Source organism: Lissotriton helveticus, chromosome 11, assembly GCF_964261635.1.
Source record: "Lissotriton helveticus chromosome 11, aLisHel1.1, whole genome shotgun sequence".
Taxonomy (NCBI): Eukaryota; Metazoa; Chordata; class Amphibia; order Caudata; family Salamandridae; genus Lissotriton; species Lissotriton helveticus.
This window is the reverse complement of record NC_136072.1, coordinates 663,339,968-663,357,326: the sequence shown is the minus strand read 5'-3', so window position 1 is coordinate 663,357,326 and position 17,359 is coordinate 663,339,968. Positions and strand designations below refer to the sequence as shown.

At 43.0% G+C, this 17,359-nt stretch overlaps 1 long non-coding RNA gene across 1 annotated transcript in view; it reads right to left on the bottom strand.

Moving 5' to 3' along the window:
* The window catches only part of LOC144791745 (uncharacterized), a 71,618-nt gene that overhangs the window by 14,404 nt on the left and 39,855 nt on the right, over positions 1-17,359 (bottom strand). The window contains exon 2 of the long non-coding RNA XR_013602457.1: positions 8,277-8,375. This is a non-coding gene — a long non-coding RNA (uncharacterized LOC144791745). The remainder of the gene's footprint in view (positions 1-8,276; positions 8,376-17,359) is intronic.

The following is a 17,359-nucleotide window of genomic DNA, read 5'->3' as shown; positions in this document are numbered from 1 at the left end:
CCAGTATGCTTTTGGTGTGGCTCACAGTTTTGGACGATTGTGGAAAGAACGTGGGTTCCTGACTTCGCATGGAGCAAAGATTCAGCATGGTCAGTTGGTGAATGAGCTTCTTGAATCACTGACCATGCCTCTGCAAGTGGCGATTGAGAAATGTAGTGCTCACAAGAAGGTGACTGATGATGTTGGTCGTGGAAATGCATTTGCTGACGAAATCGCGAAAGAAACTGCAAGGAATGTGATGAGCAGAATGTATGTTGCAGGTCCTGCAAGATGGGTTGGTGATGTTGGAATGTGTGAAGACACGATAGAGAGTGTGAAATCTATTCAAGCTGAGGCTACAGAGAAAGAATTGAGCATGTGGAGAGAAAGTACGTGTAGAATGGATGCAAATGGTTGTTGGATTGAATTGTCAGAGCATCAGAGATGGTTGTTACCTGATGCATATGTGCTTGCAGTGGTTACAATGGCTCATGAAATGGCTCATATCAGCGTAAAAGGGATTTGCGAGTTGTTGGCTCCAGTATGGCAAAATGCAGGAATTCCCAAGTGTGCAGAGAATGTCGTCAAGAATTGCATGGTGTGTCTGAAACACAATCCTGGTACGGGAACCCCAACTCCAGCTGGTAATTTTGCACCTCCTACGTATCCGTTCGAGGTTTTGCAGCTAGATTTCATTCACATGGAGAGGTGCAATAACTTAAAATACGTACTCGTTGTTGTTTGTGCCTTCTCAAGATGGGTAGAAGCCTATCCCCTAAAAGACAACACTGCCTTATCCACAGCAAAAGCCCTTGTGAAAGAGTACTTCCCCAGGTTTGGAATGCCTAGAACGGTCTGGAGCGATAATGGAAGTGAATTTGTGGGCCGTGTGATGAAGAGAGTGTGTGAAGGGCTAGGTATTCGGCAGAAGTTCCATGCTGCAAATCACCCCCAATCAGCTGGATTAGTAGAATGTTACAATGGCACGCTTAAGTTAAAACTGGCCAAAATTCAAGCGAGCACAGGTCTTAAATGGCCTGATGCTCTACCACTAGCACTCCTATCAACCAGAATGACTGTGCATTCGCGAGTGAAACTTAGTCCCTATGAAATAGTTTTTAGCTGCCCGGCCAATATGTGGGGAGTGCCTAGACCCACTAAATTCAGCGAGATTGAACACCCTGTTTTGCTTGATTATCTGTATGAATTGACGGCTAAATTGCGTGTTTTGCATCAACAGGTTCACGACACCCTGCCTCCGGTCTCTGAGACTCCAGGACATCGGATCGACCCTGGATCCTGGGTGTTGGTCAAGAACTTCCAGAGAACGAAGAACGACCAGCCCAGGTGGACCGGACCGCACCTCGTCCTTCTTTCCACAAGATCAGCCGTTCGGGTGGAGGGAAAGGCCAACTGGATCCACGGGGTCCATTGTAAAAGAATCCCTTTTCCTCTGCCTTACGACCAGTGGGTCCAGAAGGGTGTCGCTGACTCGGAACCTGAACCGTGCCACGTGTCATACCTTTCAGTGATGCACGTGTAAAAGGAACACTAACTGAACAAGAGAGAGACAATGTTTTGCAACCAGCAGTATCACCATCAAAGCGATTGAACACTGCAGAGCCTGAACTCTTGTTTCCGGATCAAACAGTACCTGGAAGAAAACGTTACAATTTGAGACCGAGACCTATGGACAAATAAATATATTTCTTTTTTTCCTCCAAGTACTATTTTTGACAGTGCAGCTCTCCCATCTAAGAAACTTGCTTATTTTTGTTTTTCGAACCGCCATCCGGGTTCCGCTGCTAGGGCCGCGATTGCTTAAAGTCTTTGGAGTGCAGCTGACAACGTTAGGTCGGCAGTTCTGGTTGGTCCAAGGGAGTTGCCCTGGACTGACAGACGCATTTCTTAGCAGAATCACCTCCCATCGCGGGCAGCACTTTAGAGAGGATGGAGTTTTCCGAGATGGAGAGACCTGCCAAACCAATGAACTTTAAACACAGATTATGTAAAACTATGACAAAGAAAAGCTTCTTGATATTGTGCATTTGTATGTTATTCAGTATGATGATATTTTTAATAAGTTATGTTTTGTTCTCTTTTCGTGTAACATTTGCACCCACTGCATCGCCTACACCTCCTCCCCCTACTGTTTCCTCTCATTCTTTTCAACTCCTTCCTGAACACGAATCCGCTAGGAGATTAGAGTTCATTAATAACTCCTTTGTTCAGCTTTTGCACCAACACCAACTAGTAATGAACACAACTAACTGTTGGGTGTGTGGTCTTATGCCTCACACAACAGATAAAGGTATCCCTTATCTGGTTCTGCCTTTCAGCCACAATGGTTCTGTGTGGGCATACAGAACAATGTTCATATATGCTCGTGAAGTCCACCCCCTACGTTCTGTAAAAGACAATCCCAAGAATAGTGCTTTGGTTAAGGGTATAGTCGACATGATTAAGGGAGAAATCTCTTATGAAAACACCCCGGACGATGAGATATTTGCGTATATAAATTGGAACGTGACCGGATATGAAGCTACTCTGAGTGAGAAACAGTAAGCTAAGAGATCCTCCCCGATTTGGATTGTACCCCATCAGGGTCACTTGTGTCTGCAAGGTACTGGCACGAATCCCAGAGCTCAGTTAGGGAAAAGTGTCTGTACTGAAACGTATGTTTTTGGGTCTCAGACTTCCCCTGCGTTTTTAGCAGCTAAGGGTACTTATTTCATCTGCCATGATAGAGCCTATACATGGTTGCCCCCTGACTTTTCGGGCTCATGTTTTGTTTCATTCCTGTTGCCTCCCACCTACACAGCAGCGGCAGATTACCACAGGACAAGGATAGTTAGAGGTGTCTTGAGTAAAGAAGACACTGCAGGTCAAGAATTTGGGGACTTTGCAAAGGGTTTTCTGCCGTTCTGGGGATCCATGGCTAACAGCAGGAACATAAGGCAATTGACAAGGGTAGTTGAATCCACCGTGATTGAAACTGCTGGTGCCCTTAGTAATTTGACTGCTGAGCTCCAGTCGGATCGTCTTATGACCCTTCAGAACAGGGTCGCTTTAGATGTCATACTTGCAGACCGAGGTGGGGTATGTAGATTGATCCAATCAAGTTGCTGTGTTTTCATCCCAGATAACGCTCCAACAGTGTACCAGGCCATCTCTAAACTGCATAAGATTTCCGAATCTATTCATGTGTATAAAGGAGATTGGTCATTAATGGGATGGTTCTGGGAACTGATATCCGCCTGGGGATGGAAAATTCTGATGGTCATTGGGATGGTCTTAGCCATTCTTTTCCTGTTCTGCCTATGCGTACAGTGTGCTCCTGCAATATGCGGCCTCTGTGTCACATAATGTGTAAGGAAGCCTGTATCAAGAGATGAACTAAGTACTAGAATGATGTTACAGCAACATCTCAATGACTTTAGGAATACAGATCTGGACTCAGATTAGCATGAGGATAGATTAATTGCCTATGTAAGGGCAAAAGGAGGGTTTGTGGTTCTGAAACTTCTGGACTCGTGTAATTATTCTGGACTCGAGAATAAAAACGTCATCGTAACATGACGAGTTTAGTATCAAAAGACCGAGAATGATGAGTACACCATGTACAAGCATTTTCAGCATATTCGAGTGACGATTTCACCTTGAAATCGTCATTATCGTTCAGAACCCTCGGCTTCCATTTTTATGTATGGAAGTCATTTTGTAAGTTGCCCTTTATATAGGCTTATAATCCAGCTGAATTCGATTCCAAAAGGACACGTACACCTTAATCGACTTTCCTATGACCTGTGCAAGTTGGAACCATTGCCCCAGGCCGAACCTGTTAGGTCACTTCCTCTCCCAGTGGCCGAACAAGATAGCATCAAGGCTCAACAAGCCATAAAACCTTTTCATCGCACACACACCTGCCGTATCTTGCTCACATCTGTCTCTGCTCTTTTTTCTTCACTTGCTTTATGATGGGGAGGTGCCCTTTTTTATTGGGGGTCCACCGATATCTGATGGAAATACTGGACCTTGCCGGGTAATTTATTGAGGGCTGGACGAAGTGAAATATGGGCTTGTCACCATGACTCTGCTTTTCCTTTGTAAATTAAAGTATGCGAATAGTATATTGTAAATTCAAGAATGTTTGCCTGAAGCTGAATATTTTGTATAAAAAGAGAAGCCTGGCTTTGTGAATTCGAGCAGTCTCCTGAGAATATACATCCCGTGTGTTGTACTTCTAGGACGCTTGTTACCTTGGTTGCAGCCAATAAAATCTATCCTTGACTTCACCTACAAGACTCTGAGTTTCTGTGGTCTGAATCAGGAAGAACCCGAGGTCTTTGGGTGTACCCTGGCACCGCTGGGTTGCCGGTTCAGTACCGGTTCTGAAAAACCCAGTATCTCAGCCCTGCCCTCCCTGTGCATGCACACAGCATCATCACAAGGCTGTAAGAGGGCTCTTGTGTACCTGCTTTCTCTCAGAGAGTGGCATTTAAACCCCCTTCGTCATGGAGGGCGGGCAGTAGCAGCACAGAGCCCACATATTCATGCCTGCTGACGACTTCCAACCCTGGTGGGTAACATCCCAGACGCTGGTGTGGGGCACTTGCCCCTTTGTTTATTGGGTTCACTTGTAGCTCGGCTGCATGATTACATGTGTGCGTTTGTGTCCACACGGGTTTTGCACGTGGCAAGGGTAGACTGGTAGTGGTGGGTTGATGGGATATTACAGGTTTACATGCTGTGGCACTTTTGTAAACTTTGTTTGCACTGTATTCTGAGAACTAAAATTTTATCACATTGTATCTTTTGCTATGTTTTATTTTTCTCTACGTTGCCACTTGCACGTGCATAGGGATTTTTATTTGTTTTTTAGACTTTTTCCTTTCACCAGATCACCGTTTATCTTCTCATGTTTGATCGGAGCGCCTGCCCTGTTCTTCCCCTTTGCATTATGGTACTTGTGTTTTGCTTCTTTGACAGTAAAGAGCAACCAGTCTTGGAGCGCATTCAAAAAGAACTAACCAAGCTAATTAGGACTGACATGGGCAACGTGAGATCTCTGCTCACCTGTGTGAAAGCTTTGTGTGATCCTTGTCTGGTAAGTTACTTTATCTCCCTGTCTTACAGTGCTGTTGGATACCAAAACAAGAGGAGGGAGAAACATCCTGAGGAAAAATTCAGCTCATTAATACTTACCATAATTACAAAAAGGGGGTGGTGATGGACAGAGTATCTGAGTTAATCAGAACACTCCTACCCAGTCAACAGATCAGGGCTTGATCCATCACCGTTTTTTAGCTCACTGCACCATCCCAGTTCAGAACCTGGCTATATGCAAATTAGTCTCTCCCTGGCCCAGTGCATCATGGGAACAGGGCAGACCAAACTACCAAGCCAATTCTTCACTGGAAAGGAAACAAGCTTCCGGGGACCGGTTTCTGGCATTACAGCCGTCTTCGGCCCGGCTTGCTTGAATCCTGATGGTGCAATGAGCAAGGGACTCATGTCTGAGCATACCCTTCCACACTCATGGTGGCTCACTGCACCATCAGGATTCAAGCAAGCCGGGCCGAAGACGGCTGTAATGCCAGAAACCGGTCCCCGGAAGCTTGTTTCCTTTCCAGTAAAGAATTGGCTTGGTAGTTTGGTCTGCCCTGTTCCCATGATGCACTGGGCCAGGGTCAGACTAATTTGCATGTAGCCAGGTTCTGAACTGGGATGGTGCAGTGAGCTAAAAAACGGTGATGGATCAAGCCCTGATCTTTTGACTGGGTAGGAGTGTTCTGCTTAATTCAGATACTCTGTCCATCACCACCCCCTTTTTGAATCATTAATACTTACCAGCATTAGGGCTAGGCACATTCATTCTTGGCGCGATTGGCATTTTCCACTCTATCAATGCCTTTTCTACTTAGCTTCAACAAGCATTTGCAATGCAATAGGCCTCGCATTTACGCGAGTTCAAGCTATTGGCATTGTAAATGACAATGCGTTTTATTTGTGTTTCAAAAACTAAAACATAAGTAAGACGCATTGTCATATACAATGCCAAAAGCTCAAACTCGGGTAAATGTGAAACCTGTTGCATTGCAAATGCTTGTTAATTCCAAAGGCTCTGCTCTTCACCAAATGAATTTCTCTTTCTACCCTGTCTCCAAAGAGGCAGATGAATAATAAATAAGATACTATGTCAGTCAAACACCTCATATATGAAATGCAAATATTAATATATTATCCTGTCTGCCATAAGTAGATATCTAGGAAATTAATTGAATGAACTGCACTGCAGTGAAAGAAACGGACTATATAGATTTTATTTGGCACAGTCGTCACTGTGTATCCCATATGCCAAACTTGATATCAAATCATGCACTCCCTTCCCCTTTACTCTGTGGCCTCTCCAGCCACCACGTATTTCTAACAAATTAATTTGCTGGGCAGTAACCAAGAAAAGGAAACTAGATTTTCTCTACTGCAGGGGGTAGGGTAGAGGGATTAGACAGGTAAGGTAGAGCTTTTTTTATATATAATAGAGGGGCCACTACACTGATCATTGGTTCATGATTTTTGGCTTATCCAGTCACTGTACAATTCGAAACGGAAAAATATGAACAAGTGTAAATTAAATCTGTTATTGGAAACCATAGAATATATTCTGGAATCACTTCATATGGGTATTGCATTAAATGTGGCACATGCCAAAAATGGATTTTCCAATTGGGTTGTCTGGGAAGGGAGAACTTAGGAAAAAATATAAGGGTGAAGTACTAAGAGGTGACTGAGTGGGAGAAGGGACATCACACCATGTGTGTTCAGTTTGCAGTGCATTGTAAACATTGTAAATGCTACAGAATTTAAGTAGACGCATATTACACAGCCAACACTGAAGTCACAAATTGATTGACCCATAGTGCACTTTGGTCATAGTTGGCAAAAATGCCATGAGTGGGGAGGGGAATGATGAACGATGGGAAGCATTGATCTGGCTCACTTAACAAATAAAGCGAGTCAAGGGAGTAGAACAAAGAATACAATTAAATAACTAACCCCCAATAAGAACAATAGCTTTGACTGATAACCCTACATTAACCAAGTAAGCAGAGTAGGTGAGCAGCAGCACACACCTCATAAGAAGAGCTGCTTTGTTTATTCATCCAAACATTCATTTATCCTTTCATTCTAATTCAGCCATAGCCACCATGATACTTACCAGCATTAGGGCTAGGCTAGCCACCATGATACTTACCAGCATTAGGGCTAGGCACATTCATTCTTGGCGCGATTGGCATTTTCCACTCTATCAATGCCTTTTCTACTTAGCTTCAACAAGCATTTGCAATGCAATAGGCCTCGCATTTACGGGTGGGAGAAAACTTTATTTTCTCCCATCCAGTCTTTCACCAAAAGTTCCAATACATTATCCACCCATTCATTAACAACCCTTTCTTCAAACCATTTTTTCGCCCATCCATCCCTTTACCCAGAGCACACACTTTCACCCACCCACCCTTTCAGTCATATACCATTTTCTTCCTTTTAAGTTACCTTCCATTCTTTCATGTCTCCTGCAAGCCATCACAGCTCAATATGTGAGATTTATCTGCGACTGGTAAAGCTGCGGGGGGTTCACGGTAATTTTTGATGACGAACGATGCCATGGCAATAGCTAGTGAGCATAGTAATTGCAAGAAATGATATTCTTACAAGTGCCCGTCCCTGCTACCGCTTCTTCCCCTCCACTGACCTGTCTCTTCCTGCAGCAGAACTGGAGCTGGCATCACCAATGTTCTGTGTGGCTAGAATAAAACATTACCCATATGCAACCCCTAATACAACTGCAATACAGCACTATAGTTAAGCTAGCACTGCAGCATATTCTATATATCACTCTAGGAGTTTAGTTCACAAAGTTAGACAAGCCAGGCGTGGAATAATGGTCAATGAAAAACATATGGTGTTGTGCAATGGGAGTGGGTCCTCATATCTTTTTTCAGCCTTGATGCCATGGGAAACCGCTGGTATACTATAACTATAAATGAATGGGTCTGCTGCAAACTACATTGGGGGGACCATGATGACCATGGCCACTGTCTTGTGAACTGAACTGTGTTAGAGCAAGGCATAAGCAGGAAAAGGAAAGCCTCCTCAACAAACATACATGGTGATTTTTATTTAAAATACTAGCTTACTTGAGCCTGTTATCTGAACCTTCACAATAGACATCACCAACATTCCAATGCCCCAAGATTGTGGCCCATGAAATCCACAACAATCATAAAAGGACTTACTGGAATGAGCAGAGCCTCCGGCAGAGGCGCTGGTTGTTGGTGCCGGCTGACCAGATTTTCCTGGACCCTCAGAAAAGTCACTCTTCTTGCCCTTAGGTGCTGATGAAAGAAATTAAGACAATAAATAAAAATAGACTAGTGATTCTGTTAATAATCTCCACAAAATATTTTATGAAACGCAAAAGCTGTCGCTAAAACATATCACCTATAGTACTACTAGTTTCGACTCAAGTCTATTGACTGTTGCTAAATCCATATTCCACATCACCTTAAGAAAAACTACATTTGGAACTAATGTATTGCAGTGAATGATCTTTGATTCTAACTATTCTCATTTCTCAAAACCCTCGATGGGCATACTCAGTCTCCTTTCTGTGCAATGCATAGATGCATACGTCACATCACCGTGAATTCAATTAAATAACCTGGAACTGTACAAGCTACATAAACAAAGTTACAGAGAGAATGCTCTACTCAGTAATTTACTATAGTGACAGAAGAACAGTCTGCAATGGCTCCTTGATTAATCAGCCAAAGGGATCGCCTGTTGAAAGCGATTAGGTAGCAGCACCTGCCTAGCAGAAACTAGATCGCACAAGAAAATACCAGCAAAACAAGACATTACTTACCTCTGAATGTGAGCAGCATGCTCTTTGAATTTTGTTTTTATTGCTGTAGAACATTGTTGGACCTGGGGTTACCAGTCCACATTGGGTAGCCTAGCACACAGTGGAAAGACTTATCCCAAAGCCCTTGTGTTATGTTTGCGTCACACTCCACACAGCAACTCAGCGCCCATCCACTAAAAATGACACTACACCAGATTAAAAAAATACGGAATGCTTTATAAAAACTCTTTATAGGATCTCCCCTCCATCAGACAGGGGTTGTTTTAGTTAAACAAGCACTTCCACATTTGATCTCCAGGATTATTATGATTCCATTATCGCATTTGGTTCTAGAACCTTATTCTCCATTTACAAGACTTCAGTTATTCCTACAAATGCTTTAAACTCTGGTTAGCACTTTTGCGACCCAAATTACCACTTAGCCGTGAGTACACTCCCACTTCAATTCAGAGGAGCACAAGCAACAATCTTAAGCCCTGGAGAACATTTGACACTGAATGAGTGTTATCCCTTTGCACTCTCTTTAACACATTCAATCTCTAGTTATCCTTTTTGGGTTGGCGCCACCTATGTCGCGCGGCGTCCTTCCGCGCCTTCAATGAACAGTGAAATTTAACAAGTAGATCAACTTCTTGTAAATAGGTGCGCGTGATTTATACAAGAACCACAATGGGATTCTTCACATCTGTAGAATATATTTATTATTCAATATTTCTTTCTGTTGCGTTCAATGTTTATACATAAACTTCGATTATTTCATTTCATAATCTTAGAGTTCCAAGAGTATAATTATATCATATTGTTCACATCCTTCATTACCCAATGCATTTCGGGTCATAAAACAAGCTGACCCTTCGTCAGGGGTCTGTAACGAAATGAAAACAGGACCATTAGGTTCATCATTCTGATTTTCTCAAGTTCCCTATTATCTACATGCAATTAAACTTATGTACAAAATCACAGTTTCTAAACGAAATCCCTACACAATATGAATGTCGCCTTTATGCAAGCGTGGCTAAATGTACTTTATCAGCTGGATAAAACAATGGCTCCTTAACAATCTTAAAGCACAACCGCCCATCTTCATCGTAAACTAGATATCTACCACTGTCATACGTTGTTGACACAAAGCAGTCGAAATGACCATGCTTAACGGAACGCACTAAATGTTTGTCGCGCTAAGAGCTGCAGAATGCTTACGTTTGGGATCAGCCGATCTCCTTCGGTAGTAGTGAACGCTCAACTGGTGTCGTTTACCGCGCCCTGTTTAACTACATAATTCAACATGTCTGCATGAGCACGTGACCGGGGAGATACCCAATCACTGATAGCCGGCTTCAGAATACCATCGTCACGTGACAGGGGAGTAGGTGCGCTGTGTGTTGTCATTCGCGCTATGGTTAAATAAAGTTTACATTGCATTTATATGTGTACCTTACAGAGTTAAACATGTAATTGCACACCATAATGGTTTTTAGCACAATATACGTCCAATGGATTGCACCAATTGAAAGAATCATGCAACTTGATGAAATAGCACAGTTAACCACAAACAAGGCAGAAACATTAGGTTTTACACCTCAAGCAGCATTAGACATTTACGATTTGATCCAGGAGACCAGACAGTTCACCCCCCAGAAAACCACTACAGCACAACTACTACGTCAATTCGAGTACATGAGTCGTAAAGAAATCAACCAAAGGCTACATGCCACAACTTTGATTCATTACCACAAAAATCAACGGATACCCAGAGGCCTCAGAATAGCCCTTAAACCCATGTTGTGTAAAAATAGCAAGAAATTTATGGAACGCTGGTACCAGATCCTCAATAAGTGCTCCTTAGATTTAATTCTATTAATAGTGGAAGAGTTATCAAAAGTTCTCATTGAACTAGAAGAAGAAATTAAAACTTTGCAAACGGAGATCAACAAAATACCGGATTTAGCAAAAACACTTGAAGACATCAACCGTAAACTTGAGAAGTATGCCAAAGAAGTCAACGATAGGAAAGTAAGGAAATACCGTAGAGACACTTTGGACTACAAATTAGAGGAAGTCTACACGTGGGCTGAAATTTATACCCAAAAACAATGGCAACAGAAACCCAATCAACAGCAGCCAAAAAAAACGACCACCACACCGTCTTCACAAGAAAGTATGGTATCAGATTCTGAAATATCTCAATCGAGGACACCAATCAATAAAACCACAGAATTAATAACCAAACTAGTACCAAGCACATCCAACTCACAATCTTTTTTAGAGATAAGCCCAGCAGCCAATGCTCCACCATTAATAAACCAACCAGAAGAGGGGGCAGATACAGATCGCAGTATAGCAGAAAGAACCAGGAGCCAGATGAGCAAAACGAACTAGTTGTAAACATTTCGTCTAAAAATTTAACTCCTCTTGAGATTAAAGTATTGAATAAAGGCATAACCTTTGTACCTACATATCGCTCCAATGCAGCTGAGACAGACATCGCTTTATTCAAATTTTTCAGATCATTAAGGTTAAGATATTTTTTCAAAGACATACCACCATCAACATCAATGTCCACATGGGACAAAGACTTCAAACCTAAGAGCACATTTTGTGCGCCGTTTACCCACAAAACCATAGAAGCATTTGAACGTTCTGTTCTTTCAGACATTCAATCAATTCAATTTGTGAAACCCAAGAAACATAATCTAACAACCAGCGAATGGAATACTTTGAAAAACTTGAGTCATAACTCCAAATTAACTTTTCAAAAGGCAGACAAGGGTGGTGCCCTTGTCGTAATGGACACGGAATTTTATCTAAAACACGTCAATGAGCACGTAATGAACACAGAAATCTACTTGCCGTTAGAGATGGATCCGACAAGTGAGTACCAAACAATGTTGAATAAGATCATCCAACATGCGTTCGAAATGAACTGGATCACAGAAAAAACTAAACAATTTTTTGAAACCAAATATCCAAGAAGACCTAAATTTTATATGATGCCAAAAATTCACAAGAGCCTCACCAATCCGCCCTTCAGACCCATAGTTTCAGCGTGTGGATCTATTTCAGAACCTATTGGCAACTTCATCGACACTTTTTTGCAACCGATTGTACAAGGCTTCAGTACATATCTTAAGGATACCACTGCATTTTTGAACCTCTTAGAGAAAATTGTATTAGAGAAAGATCAACCCTATTGGCTATGTACCATCGATGTTACAGCTCTATATACATCTATCCCCCATAACGAAGGGATAGAAGCGTTAGAATGGGTTCTACTCAAAAGTTCTCTTGAAGATCACCAAAAAATTCTGATTCTACAACTGATGCAATTTTCTTTGTATAGCAGTTACTTTGAATGGGACAATAAATTTTACAATCAGAGCAGTGGAACATCAATGGGATTTGGGGGGGCCCCCTCGTATGCGAATATTTTTATGAATAAATTTGAAACAGATCACATACTACAGAACACTTCATGGATTGAAGGTTTGATAATGTACAGAAGGTACATTGATGATTTATTCATTATTTGGAAAGGTACCCCGCAAGCACTAGAACAGAATATCAGTGATTTGAACACTCGTAACCCAAGGATTCAATTTACCCACACGATCGATGCTAAGACCATATCATTCCTTGATGTACAGATTAACATTCATGAAAATCAAATTACCACCAGGGTGTTCACCAAACCCACTGACAAGAATTCAGCTTTATTGTTTCAAAGTTTTCATCCTGATACTCTTAAAAAACACTTGCCGACATCTCAATTCATCAGGATCAAACGAATAACCTCCAATGAGAATGATCTCAAAGATGCTTTGAAAACCCAAATGGAAAAATATCATGCAAGAGGATATCCAAAAGATGTGCTGGACGCAGCATTAAAAACAGTAGTGATTCAACCTCGAGGGAAACTGCTAGAATCCAAAAGTAAAACTTTGACCAAAAAGACTGTGTGCGTTTTGAAATATTCAAGCGATGCTTGTAGAATTAAAGCAATAATCAATAAACATTGGAAATTGATCCAGCTAGAACCTGACCTCACTAGATTGTATAATGAGAGAGTGACATATGCATTTCAACGATCAAGAAATATGAAAGAAATATTAAGCAGCACCAAGGCAATCGTTACACAATATCGAGGGATGCTCAAATGCCACAATTGCACACACTGCGGAAATGTGATGGAAAGTGCTTCAATCACACATCCCACGAAAGGATTTTCCATTCAATTGAAACACACGAGCACATGCGACACGATGAATTGTATATATATGATTAAGTGTCCATGCGGCAGAGCGTATGTTGGCCAAACCGAAAGAAAAGTAAAAATCCGAATAACAGAACACAAAAGCAATATTCGTTTACAAAATGCCAAATCATCCATTGCCACACATTGGTTAGAACACAAACATCAAATTTCCCAATTGAGGTTTATAGTTCTGGAAAAGCTCTCCATACGTGAAGACCAGGATCCTACCAAACAAAGACTGAAGAAAGAATTTTTTTGGATTAAAAAATTACAGACTGAGCACCCCATAGGGCTCAATGATCGGATTGAACACTCATGTTTTCTTTAATGGGAATTTCATAAGACAATGTGGGTTCAAGTAATTCTGGGTCTCGTGTAAACATCGAGAATTGTTAATAATATGCATGGTTCTTGCTTATTTATTTTCAACATTGGACGTATATTGTGCTAAAAACCATTATGGTGTGCGATTACATGTTTAACTCTGTAAGGTACACATATAAATGCAATGTAAACTTTATTTAACCATAGCGCGAATGACAACACACAGCGCACCTACTCCCCTGTCACGTGACGATGGTATTCTGAAGCCGGCTATCAGTGATTGGGTATCTCCCCAGTCACGTGCTCATGCAGACATGTTGAATTATGTAGTTAAACAGGGCGCGGTAAACGACACCAGTTGAGCGTTCACTACTACCGAAGGAGATCGGCTGATCCCAAACGTAAGCATTCTGCAGCTCTTAGCGCGACAAACATTTAGTGCGTTCCGTTAAGCATGGTCATTTCGACTGCTTTGTGTCAACAACGTATGACAGTGGTAGATATCTAGTTTACGATGAAGATGGGCGGTTGTGCTTTAAGATTGTTAAGGAGCCATTGTTTTATCCAGCTGATAAAGTACATTTAGCCACGCTTGCATAAAGGCGACATTCATATTGTGTAGGGATTTCGTTTAGAAACTGTGATTTTGTACATAAGTTTAATTGCATGTAGATAATAGGGAACTTGAGAAAATCAGAATGATGAACTTAATGGTCCTGTTTTCATTTCGTTACAGACCCCTGACGAAGGGTCAGCTTGTTTTATGACCCGAAATGCATTGGGTAATGAAGGATGTGAACAATATGATATAATTATACTCTTGGAACTCTAAGATTATGAAATGAAATAATCGAAGTTTATGTATAAACATTGAACGCAACAGAAAGAAATATTGAATAATAAATATATTCTACAGATGTGAAGAATCCCATTGTGGTTCTTGTATAAATCACGCGCACCTATTTACAAGAAGTTGATCTACTTGTTAAATTTCACTGAACATTTGACACTGCCCATACAGTAAGAACAGAGTTTACATTGACAATTGTTGGTTTGATTCACCCCTAAGCAGATGAGAATATGCAATAAACTTCAGCAAGATCAATCATTTGTGTATATCCCCCGTGAGGTTCTAACAACAGGTCTACTTGAGTGAGCGCCAGCAATAGTACTACGAATTACAGCTCACTAGTCCCAGGGAGACAGTGTTTTCCATTCAGGCTCCCCTGGTCTATTTATCCATTTCCTTCAGGCTTCCATAGTAGGGTTCCTTCACTAAATCTAGTGGCGTTGCCTCCGCTTTAATATCCTTCCCCAGCCCCCAGATCCCGGCTTACTTGTAGTGGCTTGACTCAGGTCCGATATTCTTGGGCAGCCGGCCGGCTACGTTTGAAGCGCACACCTCCCTTTCCCCAGGCAAGGCCGTAACACCTATTGGGCCTGCACTGGGAGAGAGACACTTCTTTTGATCCACGATGCAAGGCTCTCCTCTAGCCTCCGATGCGCCCGCTCTTCACCACAGAGCAGCCGCGGGTTAATGAGGCTGCGCAAGAGAGGCGCGTCTGAGGCCCGGCGCCGCCCCTTCAGGGAAACCTTCACGATCTCCTCCAGGCCTGCGCCGTGGGGGAAACACTTCCTGGCAGCGCCGCCCTCTCAGCGAAGCCTCCGCTGTCACAGGCAGCCGAACCGCTACCAGTTCGTTTCCCTCTTCTCACCACCGGACAGAGTCTCCTCACCCACCGATGACTATCTCTTCTTGTGGGGCTCTGAGGATGCTGCGAGTCACGCTACCCCCTCCCTTACGCCACAGTCGACTCTCCATAGTTCTGCACTGGAGATAAAACCACAGGAAGCGTTTTACCTCACCACTGGTAAGTCGGGGCAGGTTTCCCGGGTTATCACCCCCCCCCCGGGCACTGTTGTTGGGACGGAAACAGGGAGATGATGGGGGTTTGGTTTCTTTACCGGCCCACTGGCCAGTTCACCCTCTTGCAGGGCAGTGGTGCAGCTGGTATAAAGCGACTTGGGCCCCACAGTTACTTCGATCAAATTTGAGGAGGATAGGTTAAGTTCTCCTTCCTTGATGATGACGATCAACAGGACAAAGTCCTTTAAGATGAAAGCAGGGCAGGGTCAGGTCTCGAAGTAGAGGGCAAGGTTAGCAGAAGGGAAGCGACCCCTAGGAGAAGTCAGCCCTAAGCGCCCTATCCCCCTGATACCACAGCCTGAACTCTCGCTAGCTCTAGGTTTCACCACCACCACCACACTACACTACACACAAAATGGCCGCCCAGGTTCTGGCCTTTTATACCCCTGGACCCTGGTCACTAGAATGGGCAAGAAGGTTCTAGATGCATCCTTGACAGTAAAACCTGCCGACAAGGGTGGGGCAATTGTGCTGATGGACACAGATGCCTATCGAACTGAGTGTCGCAGACAGCTTAATGATACAAGAGCTTACCGCCGACTCACTGAGGATCCTACGACAAGGTTATCCAATGAGATCAAATGTCTCATTGAAGAAGCATCGAGTGAAGGCTGGGTCACACCCTTAGAGGCGAGATATTTGAATACCCCACATCCTGTAATACCTTATTTCTACTGCCTACCGAAAATACACAAAGACAAGAGCCACCCCCAGGACGACCAATTATATCAGGAATAGGCTCCCTTCTAGAGCCTTTATCCACCTTTGTGGATTTCTTTCTGAAACCAATCGTCGCAGAGACTCCGACCTATCTGAAGGACACTAGTGATGTTTTGAGATTACTGTCAGAAGTGGAATTCGACATTGAGACTGATCTCCTAGTCAGTTTCGATGTTGAGTCCTTGTATACATGCATTCCGCAGCAGGAGACACTAGATTGCATAAGGGCACTTCTTGAATCGAGAGAACTGAACACAATCACACCAGTGGGTTTTATCATGGAATGCGCTAGGTTGGCAATGACGGAAAATTTTTTCCAATATGAAGATGAACTTTTTCTACAGGTCTCTGGGACCTCGATGGGGAGTGTGTTTGCCCCCAGTTTAGCCAACCTATATATGCACCAGTTCGAGCAAGATTATGTTCTCCACCAGAGCAACCCTTTTCGCCATCATGTATTACTTTGGAAAAGATACATCGATGACGTTCTAGTCATCTGGAGAGGCTCAACCGATGAAGTGGGACTGTTCCACACGTGGCTCAACTCACTGAATCAATTTCTGAATTTTACAATGGATTCAAGCAATGTAAAACTTCCATTTTTGGACATTTTGATCCAGGCGGGAATAGGAGGCCTGCATAGTGAACTTTACCGTAAACCTATGTCACGTAACTCTTTGCTGTCCTACCACAGTTTCCACCCTCAGGCACTCCGAGACAACCTCCCAGTAGGCCAGTTTTTAAGAGTCAGGAGGAACTGTTCCTCTAAGACCTTGTACGAACAGCATGCTAAAGATCTGACAGCCCAGCTAAGAGAACGACACTACCCCAACCACCTCGTCGGGCGTGCCTGCAAAAGAGCTGCCAACAATAATCGAGAGGCGCTGTTAGAACCCAAGAGCATACAGACATCCACCGACCGTATGACCATGGTACATACGTTCAATACCCGTTCCAATGAAGTGAAGAAAATCATCCTCAGACATTGGAAGATACTGAATACAGCAATGGGGGCCATTCCGCGCCCTCTCTTTGCCTTCAAACGAGGCTCTAACATTCGGGATAACCTCGTACATACGAGGCCTAGGCACTATCCAAAAAAAAGATACAAATACTCTGTGGAATACCGAACCAGTACGAGGTCATTACCCGTGCGGAGGATGCGCAGTCTGTCCCCAAACTTGCAAAACTTTGACAGTAGACATAGGGACAGCAAGACCGTGGCGCTTAA